This window comes from Triticum aestivum, chromosome 4D (assembly GCF_018294505.1).
Source record: "Triticum aestivum cultivar Chinese Spring chromosome 4D, IWGSC CS RefSeq v2.1, whole genome shotgun sequence".
In the NCBI taxonomy this organism is placed as follows: domain Eukaryota; kingdom Viridiplantae; phylum Streptophyta; class Magnoliopsida; order Poales; family Poaceae; genus Triticum; species Triticum aestivum.
The window spans coordinates 38,225,688-38,246,797 of NC_057805.1; positions in this window are offsets into that span (position 1 = coordinate 38,225,688).

The window sequence follows — 21,110 nt, forward strand, 5'->3', positions numbered from 1 at the left end:
CACATGGGTGAGAGCTTGTGCAGCCCTTCCCTGGAGAGCACCCGCCTCAGGACGAGATCACCCACCTTGAGCGTCCTGGAGCGAACGCTGCGGCAATGGTACCGCCGCAGCGCCTGCTGGTACCTCACAGCTCAGAGCGAGGCTTCACGGCGGCATTCCTCCCCCAGCATGAGATCCATCCCCCGCATGGCGTCCTGCTGTGTTTCATCGAACGCCAGGACCCGCGCGGAGCGATGCCTGACCTCGTGTGGGAGAACCGCTTCTGCTCCGTAGACGAGGAAGAACGGTGTCTCGCCTGTAGGCTTCTTAGCGATGGTGCGGATGGACCACAGCACGGACTGGAGCTCGTCGTGCCAGCCCCTGCCGCAGGCCTCGAGCTTCTTCTTGAAGGTCCTGGTCTTGAGGCCCCTCAAGACTTCCACGTTGGCGTGTTCGGCTTGGCCATTGCTCCTGGGGTGTGCCACCGAAGCGTAGCAGATCTGCGTTCCAAGGTTAGCACAATATGTTTTGAAGAGGTTGCTAGTGAACTATGAGCCGTTGTCGGTGATGATGCGGTTGGGGACTCCAAAGCGGCTTACGAGGCCCTTGATGAACTTAACTGCCGACCTGGGTAGGATGGTGCGGACGACTTCCACTTCCGCCCATTTGGTGAACTTGTCGATGGCGACGTAGAGGCAGCGGTAGCCCCCTGGTGCTCGAGGGAACGAGCCTAAGATATCAAGCCCCCAGACCGCAAATGTCCACGAGAACGGGATGGTCTGGAGGCCCTGAGCTGGCTGATGGATCTGCTTGGCGTGGAATTGGTAGGCCTCACAGGATTTCACCAACTCGGCCGCGTCGTTGAGTGCCGTGGGCCAGTAGAATCCGCTACGGAAAACCTTGCCAACTAGGGTGCGCGACGATGAGTTGTGCCCGCAGTCTCCGCCATGTATGTCGGCTAGCAGCTCCTTCCCCTGCTCCCTGGAGGCGCAACGCAGGGAAACATCATTTGGCCGTTTCCTGTATAACTCACCGCCCTGGATGCAGTATGCCGTGGCCTGTCGGGCCACACGCTCCACGTCCTCCTCCTTCTCTGGCAGTGTCCCTTGCGTCAGGTATTCCTTGAATTCCCTGATCTAGCACCCCTCCCGAGGCTCGAGCGCCAAGAGTAAGCGCGCTCCCGAGGTTGGACCACAGGCCGGGGCTCCTGAAGTTGGTGGTGAGGGGAGCTCCTCCCGAGGTGGTGCAGGCTCTGCGGTTGGTGGGGCTGCTGAGGGCTTGAAGAGATGCTCCTCGAAGACTCCTGGTTTCTGGGGCTGACGCTTTGACGCCCTCTTGGCGATCTCATCGGCTTCCTTGTTTGTGCTGCGGGGCACATGCTGCAACTCCAGACCCAGGAACTGCTTTTCCATCTTGCGTACCTCCGCGAGGTACGCCTCCATGTGCTCGTCCCTTGGCTCGTACACCTTGTTGGAGAAGTTGACTAGGAGCTGGGAGTCCCCCTTGATGGTGAGGCGCTTCACTCCTAAGGACACCGCTGCCTTGATGCCAGCGATCAACCCCTCATACTCAGCAATGTTGTTGGAGACCTTCTCGCCCTGCTGAAAGCAGAGCTGCACGGCGTAGTAGAGCTTGTCCTGGGTGGGCGAGATAAGCACTGCTCCAGCCCCCGTGCCCTGGCGTGAGAACGCGTCGTCGAAGCACATGACCCAGCCGTCCGGCGCTTCACTCCCTGGTGAGAGGGATTGGTTCTCGGCTGCTTCAATCTCTGGGGCGTCGGTCCATTCTGCCACAAAATCTGCGAGCGCCGCCCCCTTGATGACCCAAGTCGTGCTAAACTCCAAGTCAAACGCTTGCAGCTCGATGTTCCATTCAGCAACTCGTCCCGCAGCATTGGGGCTTCTGAGCACTCTTTCCAGCGGGTAAGCCGAGACGACCTTGATGGGGTGACCCTGGAAGTAGTGGCGCAGCTTGCGTGAGGCCACCAGGAGCGCGAGCAGGAGCTTCTGAGACATGGGGTATCGTGCCCTCGCATCTTGTAGCACCGTGCTGACGAAGTACACCGGGTGCTCGACGAGGGCGGGAGAGCTGTCGGAGTTTTCGGCTCTCGAGAGTTGAGGTGTCTCTTTGGGGTCTTCGGCTTCAGGGGCATGGTGGCCTGCCGAAGCGTCCGCTGCTTCGGGAGCATCGCCCTAGCACTGTGCTGCCTCATCTGACTGGGTGATTCCACCTTGCGGGCCCTTGACCTGGCGCTCCTCCCTGAGGGCCACCAGCACTGCGCTGGCGGAGTGGGGTGTGGCAGATAGCTAGAGCACCAAGGGCTCGAGAGGTCGAGGTGCCACCATCACCGGTGGGCTGGTCAAGTTTCTCTTGAGGTCTTGAAATGCCAGGTCGGCCTCAGGGGTCCACTCGAATGGACCCTTCTTCTTCATCAACTTGAAGAACGGTAAGGCGCGCTCCCCCAGCTTGGAGATGAAACACCCTAGCGAGGTCACACAGCCGGCAAGCTTCTGCATCTCCTTGAGGGTCTGTGGTGGGCTCATGTCTTCAATTGCCTTGACCTTCTCCGGGTTGGCCTCGATCCCTCTGTGGGACAAGAGGAAACCCAGCAGCTTGCCGGAAGGGACACCAAACACGCACTTCTCCGGGTTGAGCCGCAAGTCCACCTGGCGTAGGCTCGCGAAGGTCTCCTCCAGGTCCTGAATCAAAGTTCTCACCTCCCGAGACTTCACTACAATGTCGTCGACATAGGCCTCCGTGTTTCTCCCGAGCTGTCGTCCCAAGGCGATGTGCATCAGCCGCTGGAAGGTCGCACCCGCGTTACGCAGTCCGAAGGGCATGCAAGTGTAGCACTACACCCCACACGGGGTCAGGAAGGCCGTTTTCTCCACGTCTTCCACCGCCATCTTGATCTGGTGATACCCTGAGAACACATCCAGGAAGCATAGCAGGTCGCACTAGGCGGTGGAGTCGACGATCTGGTCGATGCGCGACAGCGGGAATGGGTCTTGAGGGCAGGCCTTGTTGAGGTTGGTGAAGTCAACGCACATACGCTCCTTCCCTCCTTTCTTTGGCACGACGACCGGGTTCGCCAACCACTCCGGGTACCAGACTTCACGAATGACACCTGCCGCCTCCAGCTTGTGGGTTTCTTGGACGATGAAGACTATTTCTCCGCGGACTGTCGCCGCGCCTTCTGCTTCACAGGGCGTACGTTGGGGCACACTTTTAGATGATGCTCAATCACTCCTCTCGGGACCCCAACTAGCTGCTTGGGTTCCCAGGCGAACACTTCCTTGTTTGCCCTCAGGAAGTCCACTAGCGCCTTTTCTTGATCTGGGGCGAGGTCGGCGCCTATGGTAAAGGTGGCGCTGGAGGCCCCGTCCTCGTCGACCGGCATTTTGCTTCGTCTTGGCTTGACCTTGAGTGAATAGCTGCTTTTCTTGGTTGGCGCAGCCCCCTTGACTCTGGGTTCGGCCTTGCCGGCCGGGCAAGCTGACGCCGCGGCCTTGAAAGCGAGTTTGAGGGCCGCCAAGGCTTCCTTGGTGGCTCCGGCCACAGCGAGGACACCCTTGCTCCCCGGCATCTTCATGAGGTTGTAGGCAGGATGAGTAGCTGCCATGAATCGGGCTAGCGCTGGGTACCCGAGGATGGCATTGTACATAAGGTCGATGCGGGTTATGTCGAAGTCGATTAGCTCGGTGCGGTAGTTGTCGCGTGTTCCAAAGGTTACGGGAAGACGGATCTGCCCTAGGGGGTTGGAGGAGCCGCCGCCGACCCCGGAGAAGGGCTTGCTGGGGTGGAGCCGCTCAAGCGGTACGTGGAGGAGGCTAAAAGCCTCCACAGAGAGCACGTTGAGGCCGGCGCCGCCATCGATGAGGGTCTTGGTGACGGCTATGCTACAGATGGTGGGCGTGCAAAGCATCGGGAGCACGCCCGAACCGATGGTGGTGGCAGGGTGATCCCCCGAGTCGAAGATTAGGTCGGCCTTGGGCGCCGCCCAACCCGAGGGAGCCCCCTACCGCGTGGAGGCGACACCGATTTGGCGAAATAACGGCTTGGCGTGATGATCCGAGGGCGGCGCTTGCGAGCCGTCGAGGAGGGCCGCGACGACCGGGGGTGCTAGTTCCCCGAAGCACGCAATGAAGATGTCGCGCAGTTCCCCCAGGAGGCCATAGAAGATCCCGGCAGATGGAGGAGCCAAGCGCGCGGCACGCCGGTGAGGGCCATGGGGAGCCAGTTGGCCATGACCTTATCGTCGCCGCCGGCCTCCAGAACGGCTTCCTCATATGCTAGCAGGAAGGCCACCAGATCTGCCGCACCGTTGTAGCGGGGCGGCATCTCCGGCCTGAACTTGGTCGGCCACTGTACCCGCCTCAAGGCGGGGGTGAGGGCCCGGAGCCCCATGGTGCTGCTTGAGGCGCCCGTCGATCCAGTCGGAGAAGCGGCGCCGTCCATGAGAGCTGGTCGGAGATGCAATGCCGTCGAGGGAGCAAAGCTCCAGCGCACCCCTACCTGGTGCGCCAAATGTTGGATCACGGGTTCCGGCAAAACCCTTGAGGTTCGAACACTGGGTGCGCACGAAGGTCTCTCTCTCCCTCGATAGCTAGCTCGCTCAAGGATCTCATGGCCTAGCTCGACGAACTCAAAGAATAGAGGGACACGAGATTTATACTGGTTCGGGCCACCGTTGTGGTGTAATACCCTACTCCAGTGTGGTGTGGTGGATTGCCTCTCGGGCTGAGGATGAACAGTTACAAGGGGAGAACAGCCTCCTGAGGTGAGGTGTTCTTGTGCTGGGTGAGCTGGTAAAGGTTTCGATCCGTCCAGATCAGTCTGTCCCCCCTACTATGGTGGCTAGTCCTACTTATAGAGGCCCGGGTCCTCTTCCCAAATATTGAGCGGGAAGGGCTCCCACAACGGCCAAGTTTGAAGGGGGACAGCTAGTACAGCTTATCCTGACAAAAGTAGCCTTCGCCTGCCAAAGGCTCTGGTGGTGACGTCGTCTTGGGCTCCATGGTGACCTCCGTCCTGCCGTCCTTGTCGGTGTCAAAACCGGCGGATCTCGGGTAGGGGATCCCGAATTGTAAGTCTATGGCGGATGGTAACAGGAGGTGGGGGACACAATGTTTACCAAGGTTCGGGCCCTCTCGATGGAGGTAATACCCTACTTCCTGCTTGATTGATCTTGATGATATGAGTATTACAAGAGTTGATCTACCACGAGATCGTAGAGGCTAAACCCTAGAAGCTAGCCTATGATTATGATTGTTGTTGTCCTACGGACTAAACCCTCCGGTTTATATAGACACCGGAGGGGGCTAGGGTTACACAGAGTCGGTTACAAGGGAGGAGATCTACAGATCCGAATTGCCAAGCTTGCCTTCCATGCCAAGGAGAGCCCACCCGGACACGGGACAAAGTCTTCAATCTTGTATCTTCATAGTCCAACAGTCCGGCCAAAGGATATAGTCCGGCTGTTTGAGGACCCCCTAATCCAGGACTCCCTCAGTCCTGCTGGTCTTGGTCTTGTTGCACCGATATGGCAACCTTTTCCTGATGCCTCGGGACTCCTCGCCTGCGCTTGCCCCTTTAGCACCAAATAGGAAACAAGGACCTGCGCGCGCGGGCGCCCGCCTGGTTGCGGTCGTCATGGCTTGCGTCACAGGAACCTCGCGAGGTTCAGCTTGCCTTGATCTCTCCGCCCCTCGCGAGCCGGCCTGGTGAGGCCACTCCCGAGGAGGTCTTGTGTCGTCCCCCTTGCGAGGCTTGGCCTCTCGCGAGGGTCTTGAGTGTTTGCCGATGGGACGGGCCGTACTGGGCCACGAATGGAGCCACACCATGGGCCGCGGGCAGGCAAGTCTGGGGACCCCCGTTCCCAGAACGCCGACACTGTCCATATCCGGAAGGGTGCACCCAAGCTTAGTGAAAGGCGTCATGTCCTGACGCTGTAGGGCAATGCGGGTTCGTACGTCAGCTCGCGATATTGGGCCACCATAGAACATCCCATTCTCTTCGAGGACATCTTCATGATGATGGACGCAATTTCCTGCTGGATCAGGTAGAAATCATTTCGAAGTCGATTATCTGGCACAGCTCCAAAGCTTCGGCCCATCTTTGTATATGGGTATCAGATGAAGATTTCATGCAAAGTGATTGCACATCCCTTCTGTACTCCATCATTAGATGGATGCTGTAGAATCCATCATTGTCACTTCTTGCCGGTTGCTGGATGCAACGAAAGTCAGTCTTGTGGCCGAAACAAAGCCCGACCTTATTTTTTTTTGCATTGGATGTAGCCACCCCGCATGCTGAAGCCCAGCATAGCTCTGTCCAGAACATACTTTATGTGTATGTAATCTTTCTTCTGTATGTTCTTCGACGGGTCCAAATATAGAGCGCGGGAGTAACACGGGTAAAGAATGATGAGAACGGCACGACACCCCCCGCTGCGCAAAATACACGATCAAGTTAGCCTCCATGCGTGCAAAGTAACTATTGAAATGCACGTATGTGTTATAGTGCTATCCGCGGATGACTTACCTGGGATGATAAGGTAGGAGAATCGTTTCTTTGTCCTTATTGCTGACCAATAATTCTTCGATGTACTTTGTCGCATATTGACGGTTCGCGTCGTTGATTGACAAGAAGCCCTCATGCATGTAATATGGGTCCGCGACCGCAAGACCGGTGACTTGCTCTCTCCTGACGATGTAGTTCATGTGCAGTGCATACAGGCGACGAACGTAAAATCGAGTGTCCTCATTTGAAACATCTGGAAGATGTAATCAAACCTCAGGAAGAAGAGGTCCGCGGGGCATGTGTGGACGTACATCTTGCAACTGCTCGGCACATGAACCGTATAAAGTGGGTATCCTGGATCATCCGAGGCGAGGAGGCTTCTCTCTGTCAAAAGCACATGGTCATGGAGTCTCCTGAGATCCCCTGCGATGGCAGCTAGTGCATTCATCGGTACCATTGGCTCTCCCGCGACATGGATTAATGGCGCATGTTTCATCGGTACACTGTCAACCTTGGTCGAAGGCGGCTGGCTGCTAGAACCAACATTGCCAGCTTTATTGGATTTTCTCGCCGCCAGTCTCTTCCTCTGCTTCTTCTTAGTGGGCTCAGGTGCTGGTGGATCTGTAAGACCCTCCCTGAGCACCACCCCTAGTGTTGTTGGGCTCAGCATTGGACGACTCTGGCTAATTAGTTGAGCTTGGGTGGAACCGGCATCTGGAGGCGTGTCCTGCGAGGATTGCATGAACAAAGACTTCTTGCACTCCCGAGGACGTTCCGGCTCTGGTACATGCATCTCATATTCATATGGTTGACTCATTGTTACTTCGTTGTCATAGCCGGTATTGAAATACTGGAGATGGTCATCGGCGTCCTCCATGTCATGATCCATATCCTCTTCCATGGGGCAGATGGCATTATCTGCCGGAACGGTTGGCCCTCCTTCCTCGTGTCTCTCGATCTCAGCAATCAGCACAGACGATGGTTGTAATTGTGTAGGTGGGGTTGTGGTCATACCTTCCTGAGGTCCCGTTGGTGTGCTCCCGGCCACCTCGACACGAAGAAGATTTTTGGGCCACAGGATCGGCCAATTTTTTCATTGGCCAAGCTGCGTGGGAGTCTCGTCATCCTCTCCATCGGTTTGTATCGGACGAGGGAAACCCTTGTAGCCCGCTTTCACACTCGCCACGGAGACCCTTAAGGCGTTATCAGGCATCTGTCGGCGGTGGAACAATCGATCCTTGGGCTTCACTATAGTACCCTTCCCCACATCCACCAACCCGCCCTTCATGTGGTAAAGGAGGGTGCACGGAGTGGAGTCGACCTACAAAGACATATACGTGCAGCGTCAGAGATCCAAAAAGAACGACAACTGAAGATTAATTAATTAGTTGAGTTGATGAAGGTGCGACGTGTCTTTACCGTGAAGGCTTCGAGCTCAGCCAATGTCGACGGCCCGACATTCAAGCCAGAGACGGAGCTAGGGCTGCTGTGAGATCTGGGTGCAGGAGCAGGTGCGGGAGGAGGTGCGGGTGCGGTTTCCATACTAGGTACGGGTATGGGTGCGGTGTTGATTGAGTTGCTCCCGGTGAAGCTGGGCATGGGAAAATCACTTGGTGGCGTGTTTGGATTTTGTTGCGCCCATGTGACCACAGTTGGAATCAAGCTTGTAAAGGCAGCCACCATATCATCTCTACAGGCAGCGATTATCTCAGCTTTGGTCTCAGCTTTTGCTTTCTCCATCGCCCGCGCCACCTTCTCGTTGATAGTCACTTGACTGAACTTCTTTCTGTGTCTTTTGGCCTCGGGGTCCTCGTTATAGTAGTACTTCCACGTGGCACCACCCCCGGCGCCGTGTACACGTCCATATTGCGGCCGCTGGCCGGGCGGGTGTCCCATTATTATGTTCATGGCCCGGTTGAAAGGAGTGTCCCACTTGTACTTCGCCGTCGACTGAGTCGACTGAGTCGACGAGTCTCTTTCAGCCGCAAGCTTGTATTGCTCTCTCTGCAAAATGGACCGTGAATCATTTACGAATGCGACTAGAATGTAGTAGACTTCATTGATTAGAAGCTAATATGTAAGGTGGTAAAAGGATAATTACCAGTAATCTCATGAATTTCCTAGTCGGCCCGTCGGTGAATTTTTTTGGGGTCCCACGAGAATCGGGCCCTGATGAAGTCGTGCTCCTGCTGGTTGGTGAACTCAGCCAATGGGTCTGGGACCCCCTGACGTTCACGTTCTGAGTCCTCCTTAGCCCACACGGGCCTCTTTCCCCTGTAACCATAACTTCCAAGGCGGTGGTTCTCCAAGTTCTTTGCCTGTAGCTGCTTGCCTCTCTCCGACCTGGCCTTGGCAGCTTCTTCATTGCAAGTCTCCTTGAACTTTTCAAAGTCTTCTATCGTAATTTTCGGATTGTCTGCAACAATCTCGGCGTAGGTTTCATGGTCTACTTCAATCGCCTTTTTCACCCTAGTTTTCCAAGCGCTCAATGCGTTGCTGAACTTACCTAGGGCTTTGTTGTTGATTTTTTTTCATGGCATCATCATCCCATGGGTCAACATCGTCATTCCGACCGGGGAATAGGAATCTTGCGTGCAACCTAGTTAGGTGCACCTTCTTCAAATTTTCATTCTTTCGTATTTTCGTGGTGTTGATGTTAGCTGTATCCCGTAGGATGCATGCTAGTTGGTTGCCGTAACACGCTGCCACTTCCCGCGGCTCTATTGGCTCGAACTCACCAGGGTGCACCGCCGTGACCACCAGTCTTCCGGTGCCGAGCTCATTTTGGCGTCGTGTCCTCTTTTCCTTCTTTCCCTCTCTGGCTTGGGAGGTCCCACCTTCCGTGCTGTAGTTAGGAACATCATCAGCGCCAGTCTCAGTGCCGGTGTCGTTGGTGGCATCAGTGTCGGTGCCGGCGCCACCACCGTCGTCATCCGTCATGACAAGGGGGTCCTGACACCCACCTTGTTGTCTCTCCTGATCCGCCAGAAAGTCGAGGTAGGCGTGTGCTCGACCTAATTGGGACTGAGAACCTCCGGCCTCATCGGTGTCGGTCATGTTTCCTAGGGTTCAATGTCGTAGTCGTTTAATTATCGAGCTTTATATAATAAAGTGAATAATGAAAAAAGTGACCTTTATTTTGCCAGAAATGTCGTTTCATTCCCGTCGCGACAAATCTCGAGCACTTGATATGTCCAACTTTCTAGCACAAGTCATGCCGAAATTCACGGAAAATTTCGGCATGACCTTTGCTAGAAAGTGCACATATAGAGCGCCTGAAATTTGCCGGAATGGAAATGAATCAACATTTCCGGCAAAACATAGGTCACTCGCAACCGGCAAAACATAGGTCACATATAGAGCATCTCACAAGCAATGGAGCAACTCCAAATGGACTCCAATGGACAAAATATCATTTCATTTCATAAACTTGCTGCTATGTCCATCAACATTGCATCCAAATAAAATTGCAGACTACTGTAATGGACTAGTTACAGAAATGCAAAATTGATCACCGCATATTTTCACTAACAATACTTTCTGCCAACTACTTGCTGCCAATACAACTACTTGTGGCTTAATACAAAAAACAATCTTCAGTTTCCACTAATCTTCAGTGGCAGAAAAGTGCGAAATTGATCACCGCATATTTTCAGTTCCAAGTTTGCTGCAAACATGACACTTTCCAAGATAATTTTTGTTTGCTGCAAACAGTAAAAATACTCAAAATTCTTTTCTAAATTTTTACTCCAAGTGAGTAACGACAATAACTTCAAGTGAGTAACTACAGTAACTTCAAGTGGGTAACTCCATTTTCTGATTTTTTTTACATAGTCTGATTGCTGAACCCATGAGCATTTTATTTTTATTTTTTGAGCATTGTTTTTTGCAATGATGCTAGCTAGCCAGAGTGGCATCTACTACTCCATTTTCTGAATTTTAAAAAATCCTCAATTTCATTTTCATTTACTTTTTTTTGGCCTCATGAACTACAAATGGACATCAACTACAAATTGAAAAAACTTCAAATGGACAGCAACATAAGCTAACAAATGCTACTGCTCATGAACTCAATTTGGACACCCTACATAGAAAAAATTGCCCCTAACTAAAGAACAACAGGGAAGGAGGGGGTGGCTCACCGCGCGTCGGGGTTAGGGTCGCCGGGGCTGAGGGGGTGGCGTCGGGGTCAGGGCTCGCCGGTGCTGAGGGGGTGGCGTCGGGGTCACCGGGGCAGAGGGGGTCCTTCTCCTCCTCGTCGATCTGCAGAGAGACCAAATTTGGTCAGAGAGAGACTGTACGACGGAGGGGCGGCACGGGGGGAGGGGCTGAGCCAGGGGTGCACCTAGGGCAGGGGGCAGCACCGGGGGAGGGAGCGTCGGGGTGGCCAGTGGCCGGCGTCGGGATCGGGTGCGGCGCGCGTCGACGGCGGCGTGGGCAGGTGCGGGTGTGGGCGGTGGCGTGGGCGAGTGTGGGCATCGGCGGCGTGGGCGGGTGCGGGCGTCGGCGGTGGCGTGGGAGATCGTGGTCAAGGAAAGGGGATTGAGCGAGAGAGTGAGAGAGAGGAAAGAGATAGGAGCTAGCGGACCGGTGCTGTAACACGCGCTATAGCTAAGTTAGCTATAGCGCTGCCCTAGCCAAAACGCGCTACTGCTAACTATTTTTATTTTTTCTTTTTATTTTTCTTTTTCTTTTCCTTAGCTATAGCGCTGCCCAGGCCAAAACGTGCTACTACTAACTTTTTTTTCTTTTTCTTTTTCTTTTTCATATTCCACTAACTTCCTTCCTTTATTTTTTTATTTTTCTTGCATTTCATTTTCCACAACTTATTAGTTCCTTTTTCTTTTTCTTTCATTTCATTTTGCAAAACTTCCTTTCTTTTTCTTTCATTTGCACTTTTCTTTTTCTTATCTTTCTTTTGCACTTTCGTTCCATTAATTTGGTCTGTCGTTGGAGCAATACCACTGTTACCCTCTGGATAATAATTAGTATAATATATAGTACATCATTTGACCGCTATCGGCGGTATACAAAATAGCTAGACACACACAAACTTTGTGGATTAGTTTGTCAGCTTGGGCGACGACGACGCTTCAGACTGATCTTCTTCCCTCTTTTGTTCGTTGTCGAATAATTGAGCCCATGGTCGTGACTTTTCCTTCTCCAGGGATTACGATCTTTTGTAGGTAATGTAGTCTTCATTCTTCTTTTGACGTATGTTTCATCGTCATCAACATCATCTTCCCTCGTCGGATCACCGTACTGGTCATAGTCTTCCTCGTTGGCGACTCCATCCATTCCGGAGATGCTCCTTTTGCTTCTCCTCATGACAACACGGCTGGGATCGATCGGATCAGTTATGAAGAAACATTGTGTCACGTGTTTAGCATGTACCCATGGCTCATTTTTGGTGATGGCGTTGACGGTACCGCTATCGGAGTCGGGTATACACATGGTAGTAAAATGTCGGTTTTCTCTCTGTACGTTCTTAGCCCATCTGACACGGAACATCGTCGCCCTATGCAATCCAGAGTAGTTAAGCTCCCATATCTCTTCGACCCTTCCGTAATATCTTTCAATTACATTCCCGGTCATGGCTTCCATCGTCACCCCTGAGTTTTGGTCATCACTATTTATATCTTTCTCCTCCGTGTAGAACGTGTATCCGTTGATATCGTATGCTTGATAAGTCACGAGGTTGGTCGAGGGGCCATGTGCTAAGGCGTATATGAGCGTTCCATTCGGATAACCCTCTTCCGGGGGATTAGCCAGAACTCGCTCTTTGAACCAACGCAAGAAAGTGGGGTTGTGCTCTAATAACTTCAGCGTCCGTCCTGTGCACCGCACGGTCACGGTACTTCTTTGCGATGGTCTCTTTGTGCAGTGTCATGAAATCTTCTAGCACATCTAGGTGTTGTAGCACTAGTAAGTTTGCCCTGTCAAGGTCGTTTTGTCGGCCCGAGCGTAACACATTCACATCCCTATGAACGTTGGTGTGACCTTCGCCTTCAAGCCTTCCACGGTGCTTGTTGACGGGCAAACCAACAACAGGGTCTTCGGTACCTACTAGATAACTCTCACAGAAAGAGATGCACTCTTTGGTCAGATATCCCTGGGCTATGCTTCCATCTAGACGAGACATGTTACGAACGGATCCTTTGATGACGCCATTCATCCTCTCGAACGGCATCATGCTGTGCAGGAATGTCGGCCCTAGGTCGATGATGTCGTCCATGATGTGGACACATAGATGCATCATGACATCAAAGAACGCGGGCGGGAAGTACATCTCTAGCTCATTCAGTATGACAACGATCTCGTCCTGTAGCCTATGGAGTTGCTTCACACTGATCGACTTTCGAGAGATAGCATAAAAAACGTGGCACAGGTCAGTAAGCGTCTCATGCACATGTGTGTCCATAATCCCTCTAATTGCAACCGAGAGTAACTGCGTCATCATCACATGACAGTCGTGAGACTTCATCCCACTGAACGTTTTTCTTAGTGTCCAGATATTTGCTTATCTTCCCATAGTATACGGAACTAACTTAGATTCCGGCAAGGCACTTAAACAATTGATCGACCTCCTTCGGATCTAAGGTGAAGCAAGAGGGGGGCAATATTGTTCTTCCTTCTTGTTTACTTTTTTGCCCCTATCTTCCGTCTCCGTCTCCGTCTCGGTCTCCTCTGACGACCTTTTACCGGGCATTTGGAGATTTTTCCTGATATTCAAAAATTCCAAGTCTTTTCTTGCCTTCGGCCCATCCTTGGTCCTCTCCGGCATGTTCATCAATGTTCCAAGCAAACTCTCAAGGATATTTTTTGTGATATGCATTTGATCAAGGCTACGAGGCGTGTCGAGTATGGGCCAGTATTCCAAGTCCCAGAAAACAGATCTCGTCTTCCATACCTTCAGCAGGGGCTCCGACGCCTTTTTCTTCGTCTTTCCCAGCGAGGGGCACTCTTCCCAGTTCTTCAATAACTGATATATTTCTGCACCTCTACGCTTATGTGGAGAACCTCGATGCTCAGCCTTACCATTGAATAGATCTCCACGCTTTCTCCACGGGTCATCCTTCTCGAGCCATCTTCGATGCCCCATGTACACGATTTTCGAAGACCCGTGCTACCTCTTGAGCACTGCGTTGGTTTTCCCTTGAAGAGGAAAGGGTGATGCAGTAAAGTAGCGTAAGTATTTCCCTCAGTTTTTGAGAACCAAGATATCAATCTAGTAGGAGACCACGCTCGAGTCCCACACACCTACACAAACAAATAAGAACCTCGCAACCAACACGATAAAGGGGTTGTCAATCCCTTCACGTCACTTACGAGAGTGAGATCTGATAGATATGATAAGATAATATTTTTGGTATTTTTATGATAAAGAGGAATAAAGATGCAAAGTGAAATAAACGGAAATAGAAATAGCTAAGTGTTGGAAGATTAATATGATGAAAATAGACCCGGGGGCCATAGGTTTCACTAGTGGCTTCTCTCAAGATAGCATAAGTATTACAGTGGGTAAACGAATTACCGTCGAGCAATTGATAGAATTGAGCATAGTTATGAGAATATCTAGGTATGATCATGTATATAGGAATCACGTCCGCGACAAGTAGACCGAAACGATTCTGCATCTACTACTATTAATCCACACATCGACCGCTATCCAACATGCATCTAGAGTATTAAGTTCACAAGAACAGAGTAATGCTTTAAGCAAGATGACATGATGTAGAGGGATAAACTCATGCAATATGATATAAACCCCCATCTTTTTATCCTCGATGGCAACAATACAATACGTGCCATGCTGCCCCTGCTGTCACTGGGAGAGGACACCGCAAGATTGAACCCAAAGCTAAGCACTTCTCCCATTGGAAGAAAGATCAATCTAGTAGGCCAAACCAAACTGATAATTCGAAGAGACTTGTAAAGATAACCAATCATACATAAGAGAATTCAGAGGAGATTCAAATATTGTTCATAGATAATCTTGATCATAAACCCACAATTCATCGGATCTCGACAAACACACTGCAAAAGAAGAGTTACATCAAATAGATCTCCAAGAGAATCGAGGAGAACTTTGTATTGAGATCCAAAGAGAGAGAAGAAGCCATCTAGCTAATAACTATGGACCTGAAGGTCTGAGGTAAACTACTCACACATCATCGGAGAGGCTATGGTGTTGATGTAGAAGCCCTCCGTGATCAATGGCCCCTCCGGCGGAGCGCCGGAAAAGGCCCCAAGAAGGGATCTCACGGGTACAGAAGGTTGTGGCGGTAGAAATAGGGTTTTGGCTCCGTATATGATGTTTCTAGGATACATGGGTATATATAGGAGGAAGAAGTACGTCGGTGGAGCAACGAGGGGCCCATGAGGGTGGAGGGCGTGCCTGGGGGAGCTGGGCGCGGCCCCCTACCTCGTGCCCTCCTCATTGATTGCTTTACGTAGACTCCAAGTCCTTTGGATCAAGTTTGTCCCGAAAATCACGTTCCCGAATGTTTGATTCCGTTTGGACTCCGTTTGATATCCTTTTCCTTCGAAACACTGAAATAGGCAAAAAACAGCAATTTGGGGTGGGCCTCCATTAATAGGTTAGTCCCAAAAATAATATAAAAGTGTATAATAAAGCCCAATAAACATCCAAAACAGAATATAATATAGCATGGAACAATAAAAAATTATAGATACGTTGGAGACGTATCAAGCATCCCCAAGCTTAATTCCTGCTCGTCCTCGAGTAGGTAAATGATAAAAACAGAATTTTTGATGTGGAATGCTACTTAGCATAATTTTCAATGTAATTCTCTTATTTGTGGTATGAATATTCAGATCCGAAAGATTCAAGATAAAAGTCTAATATTGACATAAAAATAATAATACTTCAAGCATACTAACTAAGCAATCATGTCTTCTCAAAATAACATGGCCAAAGAAAGTTGTCCCCACAAAATCATATAGTTTGGTCATGCTCCATTTTCGTCACACAAGAATGCTCTCATCATGCACAACCCCGATGACAAGCCAAGCAATTGTTTCATACTTTAGTAATCTCAAACTTTTTTCAACTTTCACGCAATACATGAGCGTGAGCCATGGATATAGCACTATGGGTGGAATAGAATATAATGATGGGGGTTATGTGGAGAAGACAAAAAAGGAGAAAGTATCACATCAACGCGGCTAATCAACGGGCTATGGAGATGCCCATCAATTGATGTTAATGTGAGGAGTAGGGATTGCCATGCAACGGATGCACTAGAGCTATAAATGTATGAAAGCTCAACAAAAGAAACTAAGTGGGTGTGCATCCAACTTGCTTGCTCACGAAGACCTAGGGCATTTGAGGAAGCCCATTGTTGGAATATACAAGCCAAGTTCTATAACGAAAAATTCCCACTAGTATATGAAAGTGACAAAACAAGAGACTATCTATCATAAGGATCATGGTGCTACTTTGAAGCACAAGTATGGAAAAAGGATAGTAGCATTGCCCCTTTTTTCCGGGCCTTTTTTTTGGCCTTTCTCTTTTTTTTGGGACAATGGTCTATGAATGATGATCATCACACTTCTATTTATTTACAACTCAATGATTACAACCTGATACTAGAACAAAGTATGACTCTATGTGAATGCCTCCGACGGTGTACCGGGATGGGCAATGAATCAAGAGTGACATGTATGAAATAATATGCATGGTGGCTTTGCCACAAATACGATGTCAACTACATGATCATGCAAGGCAATATGACAATGATGAACGTGTCATGATAAACGGAATGGTGGAAAGTTGCATGGCAATATATCTCGGAATGGCTATGGAAATGCCATAATAGGTAGGTATGGTGGCTGTTTTGAGGAAGATATAAGGAGGCTTATGTGTGATAGAGCGTATCATATCACGGGGTTTGGATGCACCGGTGAAGTTTGCACCAACTCTCAAGGTGAGAAAGGGCAATGCACGGTACCGAAGAGGCTAGCAATGATGGAAAGGTAAGAGTGTGTATAATCCATGGACTCAAGATTAGTCATAAAGAACTCGCATACTTATTGCAAAAATCTACAAGTCATCAAAAACCAAGCACTACGCGCATGCTCCTAGGGGGATAGATTGGTAGGAAAAGACCATCGCTCGTCCCCGACCGCCACTCATAAGGAGGACAATCAAAGAACACCTCATGTTTTAAATTTGTTACACAACGTTTACCATACGTGCATGCTACAGGATTTGCAAACTTCAACACAAGTATTTCTCAAATTCACAACTAATCAACTAGCACAACTTTAATATCACTACCTCCATATCTCAAAACAATCATCAAGCATAAAACTTCTCTTAGTATTCAACACACTCATAAGAAAGTTTTTACTAACCTTGAATACCTAGCATATTAGAACTAATTTCACAATTAAAGCAAATTACCATGCTGTTTTGTAGGACTCTCGAAATAATATAAGTGAAGCATGAGAGAACAATAGTTTCTATAAAACAAATCCACCATCGTGCTCTAAAAGATATGAGTGAAGCACTAGAGCAAAAACTATATAACTCAAAAGATATAAGTGAAGCACATAGAGTATTCTAATAAATTCCGAATCATGTGTTGAAGGAAATATGCCCTAGAGGAAATAATAAAGTTATTATTTATTTCCTTATATCATGATAAATGTTTATTATTCATGCTAGAATTGTATTAACCGGAAACATAATACTTGTGTGAATACATAGACAAATAGAGTGTCACTAGTATGCCTCTACTTAACTAGCTCGTTGATCAAAGATGGTTATGTTTCCTAGGCATAGACATGAGTTGTCATTTGATTAACGGGATCACATCATTAGGAGAATGATGTGATTGACTTGACCCATTCCGTTAGCTTAGCACTCGATCGTTTAGTATGTTGCTATTGCTTTCTTCATGACTTATACATGTTCCTATGACTATGAGATTATGCAACTCCCGTTTACCGGAGGAACACTTTGTGTGCTACCAAACGTCACAACGTAACTGGGTGATTATAAAGGTGCTCTACAGGTGTCTCCGAAGGTACTTGTTGGGTTGACGTATTTCGAGATTAGGATTTGTCACTCCGATTGTCGGAGAGGTATCTCTGAGCCCACTCGATAATGCACATCACTATAAGCCTTGCAAGCATTGCAACTAACGAGCTAGTTGCGGGATGATGTATTACGGAACGAGTAAAGAGACTTGCCGGTAACGAGATTGAACTAGGTATCGAGATACCGACGATCGAATCTCGGGCAAGTAACATACCGATGACAAAGGGAACAACGTATGTTGTTATGCGGTCTGACCGATAAAGATCTTCGTAGAATATGTGGGAACCAATATGAGCATCCAGGTTCCGCTATTGGTTATTGACCAGAGAGGTGTCTCGGTCATGTCTACATAGTTCTCGAACCCGTAGGGTCCGCACGCTTAACGTTACGATGACAGTTATATTATAAGTTTATATGTTTTGATGTACCGAAGGTTGTTTAGAGTCCCGGATGTGATCACGGACATGACGAGGAGTCTCGAAATGGTTGAGACATAAAGATTGATATATTGGAAGCCTATGTTTGGACATCGGAAGTGTTCCGGGTGAAATCGGGATTTTTCCGGAGTACCGGGAGGTTACCGGAACCCCCCGGTAACTTAATGGGCCTTAGTGGGCCTAGGTGGAAGAGAGGAGAGGAGGCCAGGGCAGGGCCGCGCGCCCCTTCCCCCCCAGTCCGAATAGGACAAGGAGAGGGGGGCGGCGCCCCCCCTTCCTTCCTCCCCTCCACCTCTTCCCCCTTCCTCTCCTAGTCCAACATGGAAAAAGGGGGGAGTCCTACTCCCGGTAGGACTAGGACTCCTCCTGGCGCGCCTCTCCTCCTTGGCCGGCGGCCTCCCCCTTGTTCCTTTATATACGGGGGCAGGGGGGCACCTCTAGACACACAATTGATCAACGATCTTTTAGCCGTGTGCGGTGCCCCCTCCACCATATTACACCTTGATAATATCGTAGCGGTGCTTAGGCGAAGCCCTGCGTCGGTAGAACATCATCATCGTCACCCTGCCGTCGTGCTGACGAAACTCTCCCTCAACACTCGGCTGGATCGGAGTTCGAGGGACGTCATCGAGCTGAACGTGTGCTGAACTCGGAGGTGCCGTGCGTTCGGTACTTGATCGGTCGGATCGTGAAGACGTACGACTACATCAACCGCGTTGTGTTAAACGCTTCCGCTTTAGGTCTATGAGGGTACGTGGACAACACTCTCCCCTCTCGTTGCTATGCATCACCATGATCTTGCGTGTGCGTAGGAATTTTTTTGAAATTACTACGTTCCCCAATAGTGGCATCCCTCACTAAATGATTACGTGATCCAAATCAACCAAACCATGTCCGATCATCACGTGAGATGGAGTAGTTTCAATGGTGAACATCACTATGTTGATCATATCTACTATATGATTCACGCTCGACCTTTCGGTCTCCGTGTTCCGAGGCCATATCTGTTATATGCTAGGCTCGTCAAGCTTAACCTGAGTATTCCGCGTGTGCAACTGTTTTGCCCCCGTTGTATTTGAACATAGAGCCTATCACACCCGATCATCACGTGGTGTCTCAGCACGAAGAACTTTCGCAACGGTGCATACTCAGGGAGAACACTTTTATCTTGAAATTTTAGTGAGAGATCATCTTATAATGCTACCGTCAATCAAAGCAAGATAAGATGCATAAAAGATAAACATCACATGCAATCAATATAAGTGATATGATATGGCCATCATCATCTTGTGCTTGTGATCTCCATCTCCGAAGCACCGTCATCATCACCATCGTCACCGGCGCGACACCTTGATCTCCATCGTAGTATCGTTGTCGTCTCGCCAACTTATTGCTTTTACGACTATCGCTACCGCTTAGTGATAAAGTAAAACAATTACATGACGATTGCATTGCATACAATAAAGCGACAACCATATGGCTCCTGCCAGTTGCCGATAACTCGGTTACAAAACATGATCATCTCATACAATAAAATATAACATCATGTCTTGACCAAATCACATCACAACATGCCCTGCAAAAACAAGTTAGACGTCCTCTACTTTGTTGTTGCAAGTTTTACGTGGCTGCTACGGGCTTAGCAAGAACCGTTCTTACCTACGCATCAAAACCACAACGATAGTTTGTCAAGTTGGTGCTGTTTTAACCTTCGCAAGGACCGGGCGTAGCCATACTCGGTTCAACTAAAGTGAGAGAGACAGACACCCGCCAGTCACCTTTAAGCAACGAGTGCTCGCAACGGTGAAACTAGTCTCGCGTAAGCGTATGCGTAATGTCGGTCCGGGCCGCTTCATCTCACAATACCGCCGAACCAAAGTATGACATGCTGGTAAGCAGTATGACTTATATCGCCCACAACTCACTTGTGTTCTACTCATGCATAGCATCAACGCATAAAACCTGGCTCGGATGCCACTGTTGGGGAACGTAGTAATTTCAAAAAAATTCCTACGCACACGCAAGATCATGGTGATGCATAGCAACGAGAGGGGAGAGTGTTGTCCACGTACCCTCGTAGACCGAAAGCGGAAGCGTTAACACAACGCGGTTGATGTAGTCGTACGTCTTCACGATCCAACCGATCAAGTACCGAACGCACGGCACCTCTGAGTTCAGCACACGTTCAGCTCGATGACGTCCCTCGAACTCCGATCCAGCCGAGTGTTGAGGGAGAGTTTCGTCAGCACGACGGCGTGGTGACGATGATGATGTTCTACCGACGCAGGGCTTCGCCTAAGCTCCGCTACGATATTATCGAGGTGTAATATGGTGGAGGGGGCACCGCACACGGCTAAAAGATCGTTGATCAATTGTGTGTCGAGAGGTGCCCCCCTGCCCCCGTATATAAAGGAGCAAGGGGGAGGCCGCCGGCCAAGGGAGGAGGCGCGCCAAGGGGGGAGTCCTACTCCCACCGGGAGTAGGACTCCTCCTTTCCTTGTTGGAGTAGGAAAAGGGAAGGGAGAAGGAGAAAGAAGGAAGGGGGCGCCCCCCCTCCCTAGTCTAATTCGGACTAGTCCATGGGGAGGGGTGCGGCCTCCCTTTGGGGCCTTTGTCTCCTTTCCCGTATGGCCCATTAAGGCCCAATACGAATTCCCGTAACTCTCCGGTACTCTGAAAAATACCCGAATCACTCGGAACCTTTCCGAAGTCCGAATATAGTCGTCCAATATATCGATCTTTATGTCTCGGCCATTTCGAGACTCCTCGTCATGTCCCCGATCTCATCTGGGACTCTGAACTCCTTCGGTACATCAAAACATATAAACTCATAATAGAACTGTCATCGTAACTTTAAGCGTGCGGACCCTACGGGTTCGAGAACTATGTAGACATGACCGAGACATCTCTCTGGTCAATAACCAATAGCGGAACCTGGATGCTCATATTGGTTCCCACATATTCTATGAAGATCTTTATTAGTCAGACCGCATAACAACATACGTTGTTCCCTTTGTCATCGGTATGTTACTTGCCCGAGATTCGATCGTCGGTATCTCGATACCTAGTTCAATCTCGTTACCGGCAAGTCTCTTTACTCGTTC